Raw genomic sequence first — 19,061 nt, forward strand, 5'->3', positions numbered from 1 at the left:
GGAAGCTGTTACGTTACCAGGACACCTGGAAATTATAGTTCTTACAAAAGCTGCTATCAGCATACTTGTCTATGGCAAGTCTAGCTGTTTCATCAAGGCCTGGGGATGAGGGTTACTTCACATGCTGAGGCTCCATATAGGGAGCTGCATGTGTCACAATGTGAGATCTCAACTGTGTGGCTTCCTTGGAGAGATGGGGACATCATGTTGCCTTGTGGCAAAAAATCCAGTTTTTATCAGCTTCTTCATTGTTGCTAATGTTATTTTCAATATGACTAGTCCCTTTCTAACTCTTGTTCTGTCAGCTTAAAGGATAAAATGATTTTTTTTTTTCTTTTATTCAAACAAGACTTTTAGTCTCTTTCCTCCTATGTTACAAACTGAGGGCCTTTTGCCTGTGCAGTATCACAGCATCATCCCATGGAGTATGTATTATTGGCTGACCGTATCTCCCAGAAATCATTTGAACCTTTTTCTTTCCTTAACCTCTGTCAGACCAAATCCTCCACGGTGTTAAAGCATTCACAGTGAATTTTTGGTACGTTTTCATTCATAATCTTCTTTGCTGGCTTTGGACCGACTCCACATATATGTGTAAATATGATCTGCCTTGCAGTCCTCTGGTGTGGTCTGGGTTAGTAAGGAATGATAGAGGCTTTTAGCACATACAATGTAACTAAACAGAAAAATCTGATGCTGAACTACAACAAAGGACAGTGAGTCATCATTATATCAGGCTTCTATAGACTCTGTTTTCAGGCTCATGCAAATGTGATTACATATTCTGAAGAACTGCTCACTGTGACATCAAACAACTTGGCTGTGTTTCATTTAAGTTTCATTTTAAGATGACAACAAAAAAAAGAAAACAAATTATCAGCAATGTTGTTGCGTGCAGATCTGTTTGTTTTAACATATAGATATGGCTAGTGTGGCACAAATATCCATATAACCTAAGTTTCTCCTTCAGTGAGACTGCTTCTTTGAACATTTCTACAACAGTGACACATTTATCACTCGTCACTCTACACGGTGAAAGGAGGATGTAGCAGGTGGTCAAAGTGTGTATGTTAAGAGAACACTCAGATCTGTCAAGGCATTCGCTTCTCTCTTACAAGAGACAATTACAGCTAGTCTTCAGCTTGCCCTGCTGAATATATCTTCTCTTGTAAGGCAGGATTTGCATGACAGTAAACAGAATTATAATGTACACAAGCTGTCATTTACAGCTATGGCTACATGCAAGATGATCAGGATTTCTTACTATACTACAGTTACTATAGAAGCTCCTATAACGCAAATCTAGTCAAAGCTGGCTTTTTGTTCATTTACATTAAAATTAGCATGATCGTGTCGATTAAAACTGCTGCAACATTCTGTAAATGCATGTCATGATATTAAAGTTGGTGTATGTTGTATTTTTTGATATGCAAGACTTGTTGGCAAAATTTAAACAAGTGATCTGTAATAGTGTGCAGTTTACAGTAGTAAAAAAGGCTTTTAATCTCAGATGCTTAGAAACACAATGCCATGTTTCATGAAAGCGTCAGGGCTATCAAACCTAGGTATTTGGTAAGTTGTCAAGATGATGGACATTGAAGCCAGGACCTTACAACAATGCATAAAAACTGAACAGTTTCAGACTTTTCAATTACACTTTATTTAATCTTTGTGGTGGAAGCAGGCTTTGCTTGAACGACATATTTAGAACTCCGCCTGGCAGCAAAATGAGAAAGCCAACATGATTTGCATTCTGTGCCAAAGCTGTTAACTTGTCATCAGTAGTGGTTGACAACTGAATGAAAATAAAAATCTACCTGCACTCAGTGGAGTTAAAATCCAATTTAAGTTAGGAGTCTGAAGAGGTTTTCTTGAAAACATCCATCACTGCCTTGTTCTCTTAGCTTTTTCTGTCGTTTTTCTTTTCTTTTTCCTCATTCGGAGTGCGATAGTTAGATTTTTATTCACTCTCACCTTGCACGCTTGTTTACAAACAGTAGCTCCTATCATGAATTTTATGTGTTGGACAATGTGGAATAGGTGAGGCCGAAACTGAGTAAGTCAGCACACACACACACACACACACACACACACACACACACACACACACACACACACACACACACACACACACACACACACTCATTTTCTCTGCCTTTGCATATCTCAGCAGAATCCTTTGCTCTGCTCCTGTGGGTAGTTACAATTAATGCCAAACGTCTTATCACATCTTTATTTTAATCTAAGTTTTAATCCTCTACCAGATTTGGTTATGACTTTAGAATCAGCCAAACACATTCTCAAACGCTAAATTGAATGAATAAATTACCAACACTATGTGGCCATTTTGGGGTGGGGTGGGGAGCAATATAGAAACCTTATGTACAAGGTCTATAAGGGAGATCTGTATTCGCTTATCTGCCTGCATTTCTGGGTGTTTGGGCTGATAGTCTATTCTTTACATCACTTCCACTTTCCCACAGTGTCAAATTTAATTCTGTCGTCATCACTCTGGCCCAGTCATTTTCATGCCCACCTTCTGTGAGCCAATCAGCCATGTGCTTTAAATCTCAGTGCTCTTCTGTCATTCTACCTATCACACTCTCATTCATGCGACCCACCTCCTCCCCATCTCCAGCTCATGTTGGCCATTTAGAGATCCCTTCATCTCTGACTCCGTGGGGGTCCCGTCCTATTTCTATCCACTGTTGGACTTAATCAAACCATCGTTGGAATCCAATTACCAAATAGTTTGTTACTCAAAACTTACATCATGTTCAATTCTTTCACATAATCTCTCTCTAATGAGCATCTGTAGTTTAACCTTCACAGGTCCATCCATCCATCCATCCAGTATTTCATAGATTTCCATGCACAAGAAAAAGAAACATTTAAATTCCATACCTATATCCAAACTTTTCATGATAGACATCTGCAGCCCACAAAAGGAACAAAAGACCATCTGTTGACTTTCACATATTTTCTGCATACAAAGAGTTGAGCTACAATAAACTAGTGTCTTTTTTTTCTCTTGCACCCTCTAACCTTAACATCAAAGGGATGGATGTGTGCCGATAGTAGATGTGTTAGATTGAAATGATTCAAGGAGATCACCTCTGGTTGGTCAGCTCAGTGTACCAAACTGCAGACTGAGTCGTTCTGCTTTTGAAGGCACTTTCTTTTAAGTCACCCGAGGCTACATTCTTCAAGAGATCGATGGGATTTTTTTTTAAATCTCTATTTACAGAACTTCATGAAATGTACTGAAGGAAGAATGATAAAAATTCTTCTGCTCATGAACATTCAGACACACTATGTCCATGCTGCCACCCCTATTTAACGGCCATGTGATTGCAAGTTGAATGCATGCACGATAAGAGTGCCATGTTTTTGTGTTTGTAACTTTTCACAGCTCTTCAGGAAATCAGAACTTATGACAGTTAAAATATGAAATAAAACTTCCTTATTCAAAGGTTTCGTGTACACTCGTTTACTTGGGAGTGACTGATATAGACGTAAACAACACATTCTTATTCAGAGTCACACCTCTGTAGACAAACATAGGCGTGAATACCTGCTCCCCACTGTGTACCTGCATGGCTCAGATGTAGGCTACAAACAGTCTCAGAAGCTGCCTGTGATCTATACATAGAAGTGAGACAAACGGCAAAGGCTAACTTTGATGAAGCTTTTTTTTTTTCAAGTATAACAAACACACATATATAAGCAAAAAATAAAAATAAAGAATTTAAAAAAAGAACCCTGAGGAAGTGTGTTGAGAAAGTTTGATTGAAAGAGTTAGAACAAATGTGAAAAAAGCCAGACCAGAGCAGTTTTTGCAGATGACATGATGACTCAAATTTTCTTTATTGCCAAATCCAAGACACTCATGCTAAGCCAGTTAAAACTCAATGATGTCAAAGTTCAGTATGTTCATGCTATCAGCATCTGATGATAGCAGCATATTTACCCACCTCATTTATCTTGTGTCGTCCTGTATATCTGACAGGAGTGTACAGACACACGTACCTCTGTTTAGCTCTGCTCTGCTATTATCACATGCTCATTCCCTTTTCCCTAATACTGAGTTTCTTTGCTTTGTTTTAGTGCTTTTTTCAATTCCTTTAGTTTAGTAGTTGATTATATAGCGTTCCCATTTTATTGAAAATTGGTATTTACCACAAGACTATATGTAGCTGCTTGTTATTAACCTCAAACGTATTACATCATGAGAAATATCTACTTTCTGGTTTGGGTTGAGTTTCACATAGCAGTTGGTTGCCACTGGCCTCTATAAAACATGATCAGTTGTGTATGATCAAGGCAAATGCAAAATCTTGCAAAAACTTGCATGTGGTATTATAGGCTGGATGTACTGAGGCAAAAACTAAGCCTTACAGAAACGGCACACAGACATAGTTTTGTCAAGTGAGCCATCTGTCAAGCTTTGAAACTTGAAATAACTTCCTGTTCAAGAAAAGTTCCTCTGTTATCGCCAACTGAAAGAGTATAGAGAGACTTCTAATATAATCAAATTTAAAGTCTACAGTGGCGTGCATTTCATTTGTAGCTTGAACTATAACGTCATACGGTAGCTTTTCTTATTTTTCTTATTTTTTTTATGGCAGTTTGTAATCCAAAGGGTTTAGTGCATTACTGGAATACAACTTTACATTCACTATTGGTCATGTTGAATTTACGATTTAGAAAGAATACAGACTCTGTTAATGGAGACATTTTTAAAAAACTGCATCGTGTTGCATTGCGTTGATGTGTTTTCAAGTTAACTTCGACAGCCCTATTATTTTGTCATCCTTACTCCTTTATTATCTCTATTCTTTTCTCGATGGGTCATAACATTAACTCTCCTCACCCCTTCTTTCCCCTCCTAAAACTTCATTGCACTTAATCTTGGCCTGCTGAGTCCTCAGTCTTACCCTTTCCCCTTGCCTCGACCCCCGTAATCTTTATTTTCTGCCACATTCCATTTGGTTGCGTGCTTTGTTTTCCTCCACTCAATTTAGTCCTGTTTTCACTTCTTTTCTTACTCTGTACTCGCCTCTCTTCTCTAGTCTACTGACCTATTCTCCTTTTCTATCAAGTCTTATTTTGTTCTAGAAAATCTAGTCAACCAGGACCATCTGCATGATTATGCACAGCCCCGCTGATTGGTTCCAGGGAAATCTTTCCAGTGGAACATGATGTCCTGGATTGAAATAGCTCAGAGTAACAAAATAGCTCATACTTCCTGTCCAAATTCAAAGTTGCTTTTATACTTTATATGCACTCATTTCAAGTCAGATCATACACTCAAGTGATTAGATTAATATTTTTCCCACATTACAGATTACAATAATTGACAACTCTATCCTTTTTTTAAGGCCTGCTGCTACACGGATCAAATTGCTCATTAAATTAAAAAGAGTCTCAGGTAATTTGATGCATCTGCATCTGACAGTTTCATTAACTAGTTTCTTTTTCTCCGACACCTGTATTATTTTACCATACTTTGGCACAGAAACCATTAACACAGCTTCCTAAAGCTGAATGAGGAATTGCTGACGTCTGTAATGACTTTTTAATTTAATTAAATGTTATTCAATTCAAAGTATTTCTTTATTTATTACGAGCCAGTCATTTATTATACTATTCCTTTAGCTCACAGAAGTGCTACACCCTGGTAAAGGTGGTAAGTGAAACAATTTGATTAGAAATGTTAAAGGATAGTTAACCGTACACATCACAGTCTAACACTTTGTCACTTGAGTTAGTATAAGTGGGAGAAAATGAGTTGACTTTCACATTTTCTCAGTCATCTCATGTCTTTTTTATCTTGTGTTAGCAGCTCAAAAATACATTAGTAGGAGAACGCTCTTAAATTATTAAATATCCTGATGCAATGCTGTTAGTTTGCATGTATGGAAAAAGCAGAGATAACCCTGCTGTAACTGTGAGACTCTAACAAAACCACTCCTAACCATACTGAAAGCATAAAAAAGAAAAGAAAAAAAATCTGATAAATGAAATAAGTAGAACGTGTGCAGCAAAACAAGGGCTATGAGTCCCTTCTAAATACAAACAAACCTGGAAACGCTCATAAAAGACAGGATAAAGCATCCGCTCTAGCTGTCCTATGGTTTATCAGGTCTGTTATCACAAGTGGAAACTGATGAATGCTAAGGTTCAGCACAACAGTGCACAGCTTCAAGGTACTGGCTTTTAGAAGGAAGAGCATTCAGAAACAGGCAGACCAATCTGAGCACAGCAGAGACTGAATACAGTCTCTGCTGTCTATAACAACACAGTTTTGAAGATGCCTCAGGCAAAACCAGGATGCTCAGCTTACAAGCATACCGGACAACATCAGAAGATTTTTACAATGTGTCCACTTTTGCTTGGAGCTTGCAAGCTCCAAGGTCATTGAAGGATGGACCCGTGGTGATTTTTTATATATTTCTTTGCTTCTAATACAAGTCACACGCACACACCTATAAAACAGTCACACACGTCACCCGTATGTATGTGCACCTTTTCCCAACCTTATGACTGTAACTGGTGAGACTCGGAGAGAAATCTCCTATCTAAGCTGTGGTCTTTGGTGGAAGATTGCCATAGGTAGCTTTCTCGAAGAACCTAACCCAGCAAAGCTACAGATTGCCTATCACCTGATAGAGGTTTCTGCAACACACAGACACAATTAGACTTTATCCAGAGGATTGGTATATTATAATTTTTTTAAAAGTTATAACCAAAAATTATACTTACATTTCTCAGGATTGATTATTAGTTACTAGATGTAAAGAGGGTGAGGTTAAATAAGGAATTAAACAACCATGTGCTTCTTCCTAACATATTTTTTAATGATTATTTTGTTTTCCCTATGTTTAATTTTGGTTATTGTGGGTTTTTTTTTTTTCTTTTTTTGTTGTTCTTGTATTATTTTAACATGTTCAAAATAAAGCCACAATAGCAGCACTCTTTGACGTGCATGCACACATGCAGTGCCGTATGAGTCTGTCGGTGCTCTTACCCTCTACATCATCCAATCATGGTAGTCTTGGGTAGTCCATATGATATGTCCAACACTCGGCAAGAGAAGAAACAATCAACAACAATAACAGCAGCCACAACAACAGCTCCAGCATATGGCTATTAAATCTAAAAGGCGTTCATGCATCAAAGGGAAAACTAGATTTCTATCATTATTATCAACATTATGTGGCCGCTTTAGGGGCTCATTTTAGCAAATATCATTTTCCATAGACAACAGATTGGACCAAGCGATGGGTTGCGAGTGGAATGAACAAATATGCTAATAGGATGACAGAATGTAATGCACAGAAAATACATACAGTTCCATACACAGATAAACAAACAGAAAGAAAAAATAAACATTGCCGGTGGCTTCCAGTGACCCGTTGCGTCATATTTGGCAAGTTATCAATGAAGCTTAACCAATGACTGAGATTCAAATTTCCCATTTTGACTGTATATTAGAGGAGGCTGTATTCTGCTGAACAATAGAGCCTGTTATAATTTATGAGTGTGGGACCACACTCGGGCTGCATGGCTTTCAGTTCCTGTTTCATATGATATTAGATCTGTTGTGTTCCTCGCCTGTAGGTTACACCGATCTAACCTAATCCGAACTAAGAAGCCTTCACTTTGAGAATGGATATGCTGCACTGTGCAGTGTCCACGCACAGACCAGAAAATACATCACAATAGACGTTATTAAAACATGTCAACAGTGTTTCTCGCTGGATATAATATCCTACATTGTAAGTTTTTTTTTTATAGGCACACATCTCCCTGGTGTAATAAGTAACATGTCAGAGGTCAGCTCTTGAATTATGATTATTGCAACCACAGGGGAGTATAGTGTGTTAGATTTAAGGTGCCAGGCATGTCTCAGTCACCCTTCAGCTGTCACCAGAGGCCAAGCCCTCCACTGACTGACAGGTGTAAGTAATGATTTGGGTTCAGAGGTTACGAGTCAACATAAGCACAGAGGCCAAGCACAGCTGCATGCAACTTTTGATACGCAGAGCTCCCTGAGGATTGCAGCATTTAGTGAGAGTTACTTTCATTTGGAGAAACCACAAATGCCGTGCATGGAAACCACCTAAAAAGCTGCTGATATGATTTTATCTGGCGTCATTTCATCGATTCTTTTGATGAGTGCAAAATGCGCTAGACTCCTGTGGTATAAATATCAAAACTTAATTTAACAGATATAATCATTTCAGTGTACTTCACTAATTAGAAAAAAAATACTTACTACCTTCTTTCTTTAGTCGTTTTCTCACTGTGCTTCAAAAAAGGAAGAGTGCAGAACACTCAGAAACAAGAACATGGTAGATGGGGAAGGGGGGCAGAGCTCATTATGGCACTGTGCATTCCAGAAAGTGAGAGATCAGCCTGGAGGGCCTCAGCAGCTGACAGCAGCTGTATTTCCCATACTTGTGAGAATGGTGGTGGTGGTGGTGTTGGAGATGGTAAATGGAGAGGACAGTAGAGAGCCAGTCAGGATTGGGAATGGGATGAAGATGTCCAGAGGGACTTTGTTATCATTTGGAATTCCTCTTCTGCTTTCATCACTTTAGAAAAAGCTTCACATGTGAGGAAAGTGGGAATACTCTTGTATCAAGAGGATGGCGTGGTTGTCAGGGATGTTACACTTGGTAGGTGCGGTTTCTGAATTGCATTGAAGTTTTGAGGGCACCCATTTCTCTTACTTACTCTGTACCCTTGTACTGTCAGGATTTTTTAGCTATACCAAAAACTGATTTATAGCGCTCAACTGCAAGAAGTCAAAAAGCAGAGAATACATTAAAATAAATTAAAAAAAAATACATCTGGTTAATTGTTAATATGCATTTATTATACTATCAGGTCAAAACAGAAACAGTTCCACCACCTGATTTTTTTCATTCTCATAACTGGCACACAACAGAGTAGACTTCTTTTAGAATTAATACATACTTTTCAGTCACTGGAATCTATCCACTTTCTTCAGTATATGTGACTAGAGGAAGACGAAACTCCTCTGAGAAATGTCAGAGAGATACGAAGTGAGACGAGGACATTCAGACCGATGCCTGTCCATAGCAATTACGCCAACCAAGACTGTGTGTCTGTTTTGGCTGTTACCGTAAGCTTAGGCTGTTGTGTCCCTCTCCACTGTCTTTAATAATCGATCGACTCTCCCCTGAGAGCCACTTAGTCTGTCCTCCATCTAGCCTCTTGAGTTACAGCTCACCCACACACATGCTCCCATCAGAGGAGCTGCCATCTGGGCATGCGTACATACACAAAGATGAGCACTAACAGAGACACAAGGAAACACTAAAAAATGGACACTTTTATATGTTCATGCATCAACATTGCACTTTGCAGCACCGGCGTCTCCCATGCCAACTCTATGTACTAATTAAAGAATAGCCAGAGTCAAGTGGCATTTGCTAAATACAATGTGACTGGGATGTTTAGACCTTTAGTGACTTTTCCCTGATAACATAATCATTGCTTTTGTATCAGTTATGCGCTTTGTTCTGGGAACACAGGTTGCTATTTTCAGGTGTTACAGTGTTACCAGCTTTCTTTATCCAGAATGTGTTTTTCATTTCATAGTTTAGAATGTTGGTGGGAAATGGTAATAAGGTATAATAGTAATCATCGTTTAAGGTATAATAATGGTAATATAAAACATTTTGTACTTGGTAACAATCGAGTGCATATCCAATGCATTGGTATACTGCATATACCAATGCAAGACAGCATTTATAACATTTCAAGCATTTTTTGGTAAGGAACGTTGTAGATTTCATATTAGCAATGCCACCTAATAATCAGTATAGACAGAATAAAAGATAGATGCAGCTAGAATTGCATTAACCACTGATTTCTGAGGTCCTGTTTTGAAGACTTGAGATGAGCCTTTCTGATGCTGCCAACTCAAGATTTACAAAATAGGCTTAATTTTTTATTCAGTGTGACCCAAAATGAGCAACCGAGCCCATAAATCCATCAGGAAAATGTCCAAAGAGGTCAAGACAGAAAAATGTTGACCAGAAGTCTTTGCAGCCACAGGTATCAGCATCTGGTGGCCTTCAAAGAGGAGGCAAGTTTAGGACACTGGCTTTTTTTTTTCTGACCTGGAAGCAATATGCATCCTTCACACTGTCTTTGGTTGCTGTTTTCCCAATGCACTTTTTCCTGTGCTTGCGAGTGTCCTTCTTTTTCTTCATCATGTAAAGATAGATGAGAACACTTGTAGGCGTATGCCGACCCCGTCAACTCCTGAAGAACTGTAGCGTCCGCCTACTATACCTACAGTCCTAAAGACAAAAAAAAGTACCAGTATTTTTCTGTTAGTTGTTTTCATGCTGTTAGAGTTCCTTGTATGCTTCCACAGTATTTTTGCCCTAGTGTAAAGATGCTGTCTGTATATGTGTGTTTGTTAAGTACTTCCTGTCTTATTTTGGTAGTCATTTCATTTGTCTCCTGTGTTTTGCATTTTGTTTTGACTTTCCTTGAGTTATTATTGGTTTCACCTGCCTCTCCTCCCTCCTGTGTCCAATTACCCTAATTACCCTGATGTGTATAAATAGAGCTGTTTTCCTTTCAGTCCATGGTTCAATCTCTGTTTACCTCAATGGGGTATTTCCTGATTGTTGTGGATTCTGGTTGTAGCTTTGCTTTTGTTGGACTTTGAAATCAACCAAAAATAAAGGCTCACCTTTTGTTTTTCAGGCTCTCTCAAAATCTGTATTTCAGTCCTCTACTTCCACTTCATGACACTACGGCTGCATTTTTGGAATTTTGGTATTACAAGTATCTATTTGGTGACATCCCTAAATGGTAGACGATGGCATAGCCATAACTAAGCTGCTATTAAATTCAAACTGTATTAATATTATTATATTGTAGCCACACCTGCTACTTGATTGAAGCACCTTTGTGTTTTTTTAACTAACAAATCTTTTATAACTTTATATTTTTTTAAACAAAATGAAAGAACAAAAATATATGTTTCACTCAGCACGTGCGTATCACAAAATTGAATGTATCTCAAAGTACGCCTGTGCAATGTAGCCCTCTTCACTAAACATGAATACTACTATACCAGCTGAAGTGGATCTATGAAACGTAGCTCTCAGCGCTATGAGCATCTGTTAAGATGGCAGGTGCTGTTTAAGAGCAGTAATGACAGGTATTATCCAATGTTTCACTGATCTACATACTTCTGCACATGCTTTACTACTGTGCTGAGCAATTACTGGACCTGTTGACCAACAGTAAAGAACTTTTTTTTTATTATTGTAAACTAATATAAAATATTTGTATTAATTACCTATATTCAAGGAAATAAACTATATGCTTATTAGAGAGAGCTGACCACTATCTGCCTTGATCTGTTGTCTTGCATCAGTCTAGCTAAGGCCATTTAAACATTTCTACACAAGAACAACAAAGTTTACCTGCTGCACTTACCCAGAGGAATGACATCAGAAGGTCTTTTAATAATGAAACAATATAGTAGCGTTTCCACTTCCATTTTGAGGGTTAGATGCGATAAAATCACAGTGACATGTCTCTTTACACATCAAAGAGACAAAGAGAGGAAAACCTTGTAGCTTTTGCCATGGCATGCTGTGTGCACAGCTATCGCTGGAAACATGGAGGGATGTCAGAGGATCAGACGTGCAGCCAAGGTTATGAGTTATGAAGTTGATATTAGAGAGATGGGGAGCATTAAGTGGGAATAGTATGACCTTCATCACTCACCATCAGTTCGTGTCTCCCATCATCAATGCCTTTCTTCTGCAAGCCATGAAGCAAAGGAAACCCTTTGTGTTAACTCTCTAATTAGGAAGACCTTGACTTGCGGATCTCATCCATTGTTCCTCCTCATTTTGGTGGGAAAATATTTCATTGATTTTTTTTCTCTTTTTTTTTTGCAGCAATCGAAGGCGGGAGGAGCCGAGAAGGGCTCTGTGTGGGATTAGACTCTGCGGGGGTCTTCTGTGATGGGTGTGGAGCTGGCGAGGCTCTGCATATGTGTACGTGTGGAAGAAGTGCACTGTCCCACCTCATAACCATTACCCCTCCCTGCCCGCTGAAAAAACACTTTACCGCTGTGATCCCATCGTAGCATCCTTCTTCCTTCAGCTCCCGTTGCTCAATCTATACCTGCTGTACAATTTCTGATTATCTCTCTGTCTATTATTATGATAAATCCAGCTCATTTGCAAACATCTGGATTCTGCCAGGCTTTTGTTTATGTTTCCGCAAGTAAAAGTCTGATGAAAGATGTCCACATTTTTATAATCAAACAAAATGAAGTAAGTGTGGAACGTTCAGTACTGTAAGATACAAAGCAGCGGAGTGACACTAAACCTGTGTATGTGGGGTTTAATTATTCATTCATTTTCCCAAACCTTTACAGTAGAAAGAAACCATTGCAAGCCTGCTGCTCTCAGCGGAGTATACAGCAATCACCTGTTTCTGTCTCTTTTTTCCCCTCACTCACTTCCTCCTGTCAGTCTAGCTTGTCTCTAAATTATGCCTTACCCCTGCAGGTGCCAACGTCTCTCTGAAATGATTATTTCTACCACACAGAAGATTGCTTTTGGTAATTATATGTATCATAATTAAATTTGATGAACTCCTCTGAGACATAAAATCTCATTTGACCCAGGTGCTGCATTTCTCTGCCTATACACAAAAGGAGAAATGTCTTCTACTATTAAGAGAGATATACTCGGAGTCTTGCATCTGACATCTTGATTAAGCAAAGAGGTATTTTCACATTTACCAAATTCGCTAGGTTCCGTCAATAACTTAATTACTGAACAAGAGAAATGCAAATTGCCCTTTGTTACAATGGAATGAATTGAGAAGGATTAACTATGTTGTTGTGTAATGGCCAAACTCTTTTCTTTTGAAGGAAGAAAAAGAAGCTGAAAGTCAATACCCATTCAGCCACAAATGGCTGCCTGCATCAGAGGCCTTGATGTGCTTTGCCACTCTTTACGCAGGCAGGCAGAGTATTCTACTCATTTACAGTTTTTTCATACCTATGAATCGCCTGCTTTTTTTTCCTGAGAAACTGGGTGGTAGACACATTGGCTATGAAATTCACATGAAGAGGAAGTGCTATAAATGATTTGAGAGCCTCTCGAGTTCTGCTCTTCATGCCCCAGGAGACTCTGCCTCACCTCTTGTCTGTCGTTCCTTTAAATGCATGTCGTTCTTTTAGGAATAGCTTTTTGTTGTAGAGATGTGTGGATCAGACTCTACTACTTTTAGCATCGCTTTTTAACATCTTCCAGGATTTATGCTCTTTTTTAAACCTTTTTTCTTCCTTTTTCCTCTTGTTTTTAAATACAGATGAAGAACAAATCAATGAAAACTGAACTGCTGATCCATACTGTAAGTGAGTAGTTGGCTTAACTGACACCAAAACACTATTGTTCGGATCCCTTCACCAGATATCCGGAGACTTTCATTGTCAGTATTATCCATGCTTTTGACATGTAGCTGCAGCCTTTCTTTCTAATTTTATTGTGATTCAGGTAATTACCATCATTCTGTATATAAACATGACAGCTCGAAAAGTTTGAAATGATTTCTGATAAAACTTTGTAGGGGTGTTGTGTGGGGTCATTCAATAAAATTTGGCTTACATCCACTAAGGTCTTCAAGGCCAACTTAATGATTTGTTGAACAAAAAATGACAAAAAGCCTCATAAATTAAAAACTGTGATTCTTATAGGTTTGGTGCTTATTTACAAGATTTATTTAATTTAAATTTCATACATCATATCGCGCTTCACCTCTGACCTCTTCTCTAAGGTTAATAGATTGATCTGCAGGTCAAAAATATGATGATGCTAACTATGTTTTTTACTGCCATTGTTTGTATTGGTAACTTAAGGGCATAAAGGGAATGATACATGGGGATTGTAAATATCACATTATTTTATAATTGTTTTGTACATTACAGTAACGGGTTATACTATTTTAAAATACATAGGTTTTGGGGGGTTTCTTAGGGGTATTTCCTTTCTTAGGGGAAACATCTTGCACTTGTTTTACTTCATTACAAACGTCTTAGAGTGTGTTTAAAAAGAAAAAAGATAATAAAATTAACATATACAAAATTCAATACTATCACTGCCCAGAGAATGAGCTGCCTTGGTGGAGATTTGTATTCTCAAAGTGCTTCTTGTTTATCATTCATTTCTGCCTACTCTGCACATACATCGATAAACGTGTTTACTGAGGGATTTTATAGTATGAAAATAATTAAAATAATATGTTTATTTTTTACACCAAAGGAGGAACTATTATATAAAAGAGTCAAGCTCTAAAACTTTTTGTCTCCTCTTGTGGATCTTTGTTTTTTTGTTACTTCTCAGCCATCCATAATTTGTGTGTTTTTGGTAAACCAATACACATCAGAAAACAACACGAGCCTCCACAAAGCATTTTGTGCTCTGGACTTTTCCGAGGCCTCTAAGATTACTGCAAATATGGAAAGAGCCTACTGAGGTCCTGCAGGCAGCATGCGCTGAGATTAGAGTTTAGGCTATGAACAATCCCACTAGGCGAGCAAGCAGCCACTTGAGATTAAAAAAAAAATGTTTTAACTCAAGTCATGTTACTTTTGTTGGGTTTTTCTAAATAAATGTTTTTTTAAAAATGCATAGACACACGCAGGTAAGTATCTGTAAATAAAAATACGACTTGAAGGATTTGTGAAATGCTTACTTTCAGTTCTAGCATTCCCCCACTGCAAGGACTCTGTCTTTGTCCCACAGTTCACTATGTTCCTGCATTGTCCTTCACTCAGTATTCACATCGAGATTTCTACTCTTCACACTCGGATCTACACCGCTGGATGGATTGCTTTTTCTCCAACTCTCTCCCTTTCTATCTGCAGGAGTTCCCTGCTGCGCACCAATCCTTTCTTGCAGGTGATTGCTCAAGGAATATTGATTAAGGCAAAGATTTGCTGCTGAGAAGCCACTTTTCAAACTTCCTGTGACTTTAATGTGAAATAAAGTGATGTGACTCCCTCATCAGTGATAAACACCCTGTTATGGATGAAGTGTACTTTAAAGAGAAGACTGTCTGTACGAATTTCTGTCTTCATCTATTTGGCTTTTTGTCAGCCTCAATATGTCTATCTCATCCCATTTGTCTTACACACATACACTCACAAGGCAGCTTTCACACCTAATATAACGTAGAGCTTCTTGTCAGGACAGCAATATCTTCCTCTGTCTTTCTAATTGCTCTGATTAAAGTGACAAACAGGCTCATTTTAGCTAAAGGCATATAGGGAAGGATACTATTAAGAATGTCACCATATCAATGGTCATTACATCTGTTTAACTATTAGGGGAACAATAGCATGCAATTAAACCATTTACATGACCTTGAACTGTTATGAACTGCTGTAATTATATCTCCTTAGAAATGTGTGGTTGTATTTGTCGTACATTTTTTTCAACAGACAGCAACCAAATTTCAGTTTCAACAAACCTCGGTTAGTCAAAGCCGTCTTCTCCAAAAGATATGAAAACATACTGCTACTGAAGCATGCTAACTTCACTGCAATATGGTCAGAGGAAAAGGGATTTTGGCAAGTTGTTAACAAGACAATATGTTCATTTTGATTATCCGTCTAATTCTTAGGTAAAAAACGAAAGTGAATGCCTGTTTTGTGTTAATGATAATCCTCTCCTGCACATAAAGAGTGGAACAACATAGTTGAAGGCAGGGATGCAGTTCTTAGCCAGACTGTGATATCTGGTCTGGTTTTGGTCATCCAAACTGGAAGACAGAGAGAGAGAGAGAAAGACATACTATACTCAAAAAGAAAATTGACTTTTCCTTTAGGGGAGCAGTTGATAGGTAAACACAAAGAGCGACTTAGTAATCCTAGAAAATTGTTATGTTTTTTCTTACTTCACACTGCATGGAGCAAGTCCATCTGCGCTACATAGTGATGGTTGGTGTGATAAGATGTAAAAAACAACTTCAGACTTCCAGCCAGCTAGGACATGCTGCTGTTTCACCTGCTGGTACTTGAGCATCAATTTTAAAGTCAGGTTTGTGTTTGTGAGTGTATGTCTGTTTTGTTTTTGTTTTGTTTTTCTGTAATTCTAATGTGGTAACTACGCTATACTAGACAGATCTATCTAAATTAAAAAGTGTTACCAGCTAAAAATGGGTTTGGATTTCTCCTTGCAACACTAAAATCTCATTCTATTCTGAAGAATGAAAAACAAGCTAAAGGTCTGTATTGTCTGATGCAGTAACTGGGGCCTTCATTTAGTTTAACTGCAGGAAGAATCTGACCTATATTGGAAGCAGGCTTCCATTAGAGGCAGCTTTTTGTTTTGGGTTTTGGGTTTTGATTTTGGATTAAGTGATAACACCAGTGTGACAAAGCTTCTGTCTGATATGCTTCCATTTGTTTGTATTGAGGCTTTGACTATTTAACATAATAGTAAATTACTAAACAGACAGATAAATGTCTTTTGTTTAAAAAAAAACCCAAAAAACAAATTAGGCTGGTTGTCTTCATTTCACTCACAGCACTCTTTATATACTCATCTACACAAACATAGGTATGGTTATCAAACCAGGTCTCTCACCACCTGTGTCAACACTATGCTAATCTAATGTGAAGTTACATAAAACGCAACACAAACTGTGCATGTAGCAAAATGACAAACATAGAATAACTCATTATAGAGCAACAACCCTAAACTGTGCTACACATGAGAAACTTCACACCCTCTTTGGGATGCTACACATCCACTGCTCATTAATTTCAAATTTAAAGCCAAAAGCATTTCATTTCCTAACAGAGTTTTTATGGTAAAACATTGGCAGAAATGTGAATGTGCAAAAATAAAAAAAGTCAGTCATTTTTGGGCAGTTCAAAAAGACTTGGGAAAAGAAAAGAATGCCGCTCAAAGGCTCTGGACAAACTTATTATGTTGCTAAAGTGGGTTTAGCTAAAGAAGCATCTTAAAGTTTTGGTCCATGGACACTATAAAGAAATGCTTACCCTTCTGTCCACTCCCATGTTCTTCTGTAGCTGAAGTGGCGATGCAGTTTAACTCTCACCATCATTAAAGCTGGCAATAAAGCACTGCAAGAAATGAGGATTAATGTAAGTTGAGTTACAGTAGAATCTTAAATTCATTTTGATCATTTTAGTAAAGCTCACGATTAAATAAAGGATGCTTCATTTTGTATCGGCTTTGGTGTAGGATACAATGGGGCATTCATCATAAAAGAAAAGGAGAGAATGCTGCCCTGCATTTTAAGGCAATGCACACCATAATGACATTCATTAAAACAAATTATGGACATGGCTTAGCTTAATAATAAAATTAATGCTATATTGGATAATATCTTAAGCAGGAAAACAAAAAGGAAATGAAAACTGAATAAAAGTCTTTTTTTTTTAATAACCTCAGCAATGAATCGATTATTTTGAATGGTTGTTCACACTTAAATAGCTTTTAGTAGTTCATTAGTTCAGTAGCGCATTCAGACTTTCTTATCACCGTAGTGATAAAAAGTAAAAAGTGTTTCCTAATTTCTTTGAAGACCTAATTTCTCCAAGACATCTTCAAGGGGTTAATAAATGTGATAAAACAAGACATATGATCAAGACATAATAATAAAAAAAATCATCTGGCCCTTAGCAGGTTTTAAAATTATTTCAGTACAACCTCTGATAAACAGCAACGTGTTATTTAGGAGAAATGAAGCCAAAATGTCGAAGCAGTGTGTTAAAAACATAGTATGCTCCTAAATTCAGTAGCTTGTAGAAACCACCTTCAACAGCAATAACTTTTTTGTGGAGGAATCGAGGAGGAACTTTAACCCACTCTTCTTCAAAACATTCTTTCAGTTCATTGAGGTTTGTGGGTTTTTGTTTATGCACAGGTTTCTTAAGGTCCTGCCACAGCATTTCAATCAGATTGAGGTCTGAACTGGATCATTGCAGCACCTTGACTCTTCTTTTCATCATTTTGTTGTAGATTTGTTGCTGTGCTTGCGATCATTGTACTGTTGTATTACCCAGTTTCAGCCGAGCTTTGTATACTCTATATAGGTTATATGTATACAGAGTTTATGTCTGACTTAATGACTGTAAGTGCCCAGGTCCTGTGGCTGCAAATCATCACCCCTCCACTACTGTGCTTGACAGTTGGTATGAGGTCATTGTGCTACTATGCTGTGTTTGGTTTTCACCAAATGTGGTGCTGTGCATTATGGCCAACCATGTCGACTTTGGAGAAAGCATTATTTCTGAGGTTTTGTGGGTTGGTAAGATGCAATTTTTCAAACCTAAGTTGTGCTGACATGTTCTTTTTTTAGAGAGAAGATGTTTTCTCCTGGTGACGCTTCTAAACAAGACATACTTCAGTGTTTGTCTAATTATACTATTATGAACTTTGTCGTGTAACCTGCCTTAGCCCTGTGGAGTTTGAGATGTAGCTCTCTGAGTTTTTGCACTTCCTTTGAGCTTTGCACGGTCTGACTTTGGGGTGAATTTGCTGACTTGGCTCCACTTTTGGGAAGACTGGCAACTGTCTTGAATGTTTCCCATTTGTGAATAATCATTGGAAATGGTCTTATAATCCTTCCCAAATTGATGGACAGCAAAAGTTCCTTATTTACGATCACTGCTGATGTTTTCCTCATTGCCAGTGCATTAAAACACACTTAAATCCTCCAGACCTGGAAACTGCCAAGACTTCTGATTTTATAGAGGTCCTCCCACTTAATGATGCTCAGTTAATCAAGTGCTCTTTATTAGCAGCATCTGGCTGCTCTTTAGCTTCATAATCGAAGCAGTAAGGGTATACTTTGTTTTTCTGCATTATGGAACAGTTTTTGGCAAATAAATAATTAGATGCTAGTGTATCACGTGTTGTTGGACAGAAATAATCTTAACATCTGCTAAAGACCGGATGGTTTTTTTTAATGTCCTGATATAATGTCCTGATACATATTGAAGG

Source organism: Pelmatolapia mariae, linkage group LG18, assembly GCF_036321145.2.
Source record: "Pelmatolapia mariae isolate MD_Pm_ZW linkage group LG18, Pm_UMD_F_2, whole genome shotgun sequence".
Lineage (NCBI taxonomy): Eukaryota > Metazoa > Chordata > Actinopteri > Cichliformes > Cichlidae > Pelmatolapia > Pelmatolapia mariae.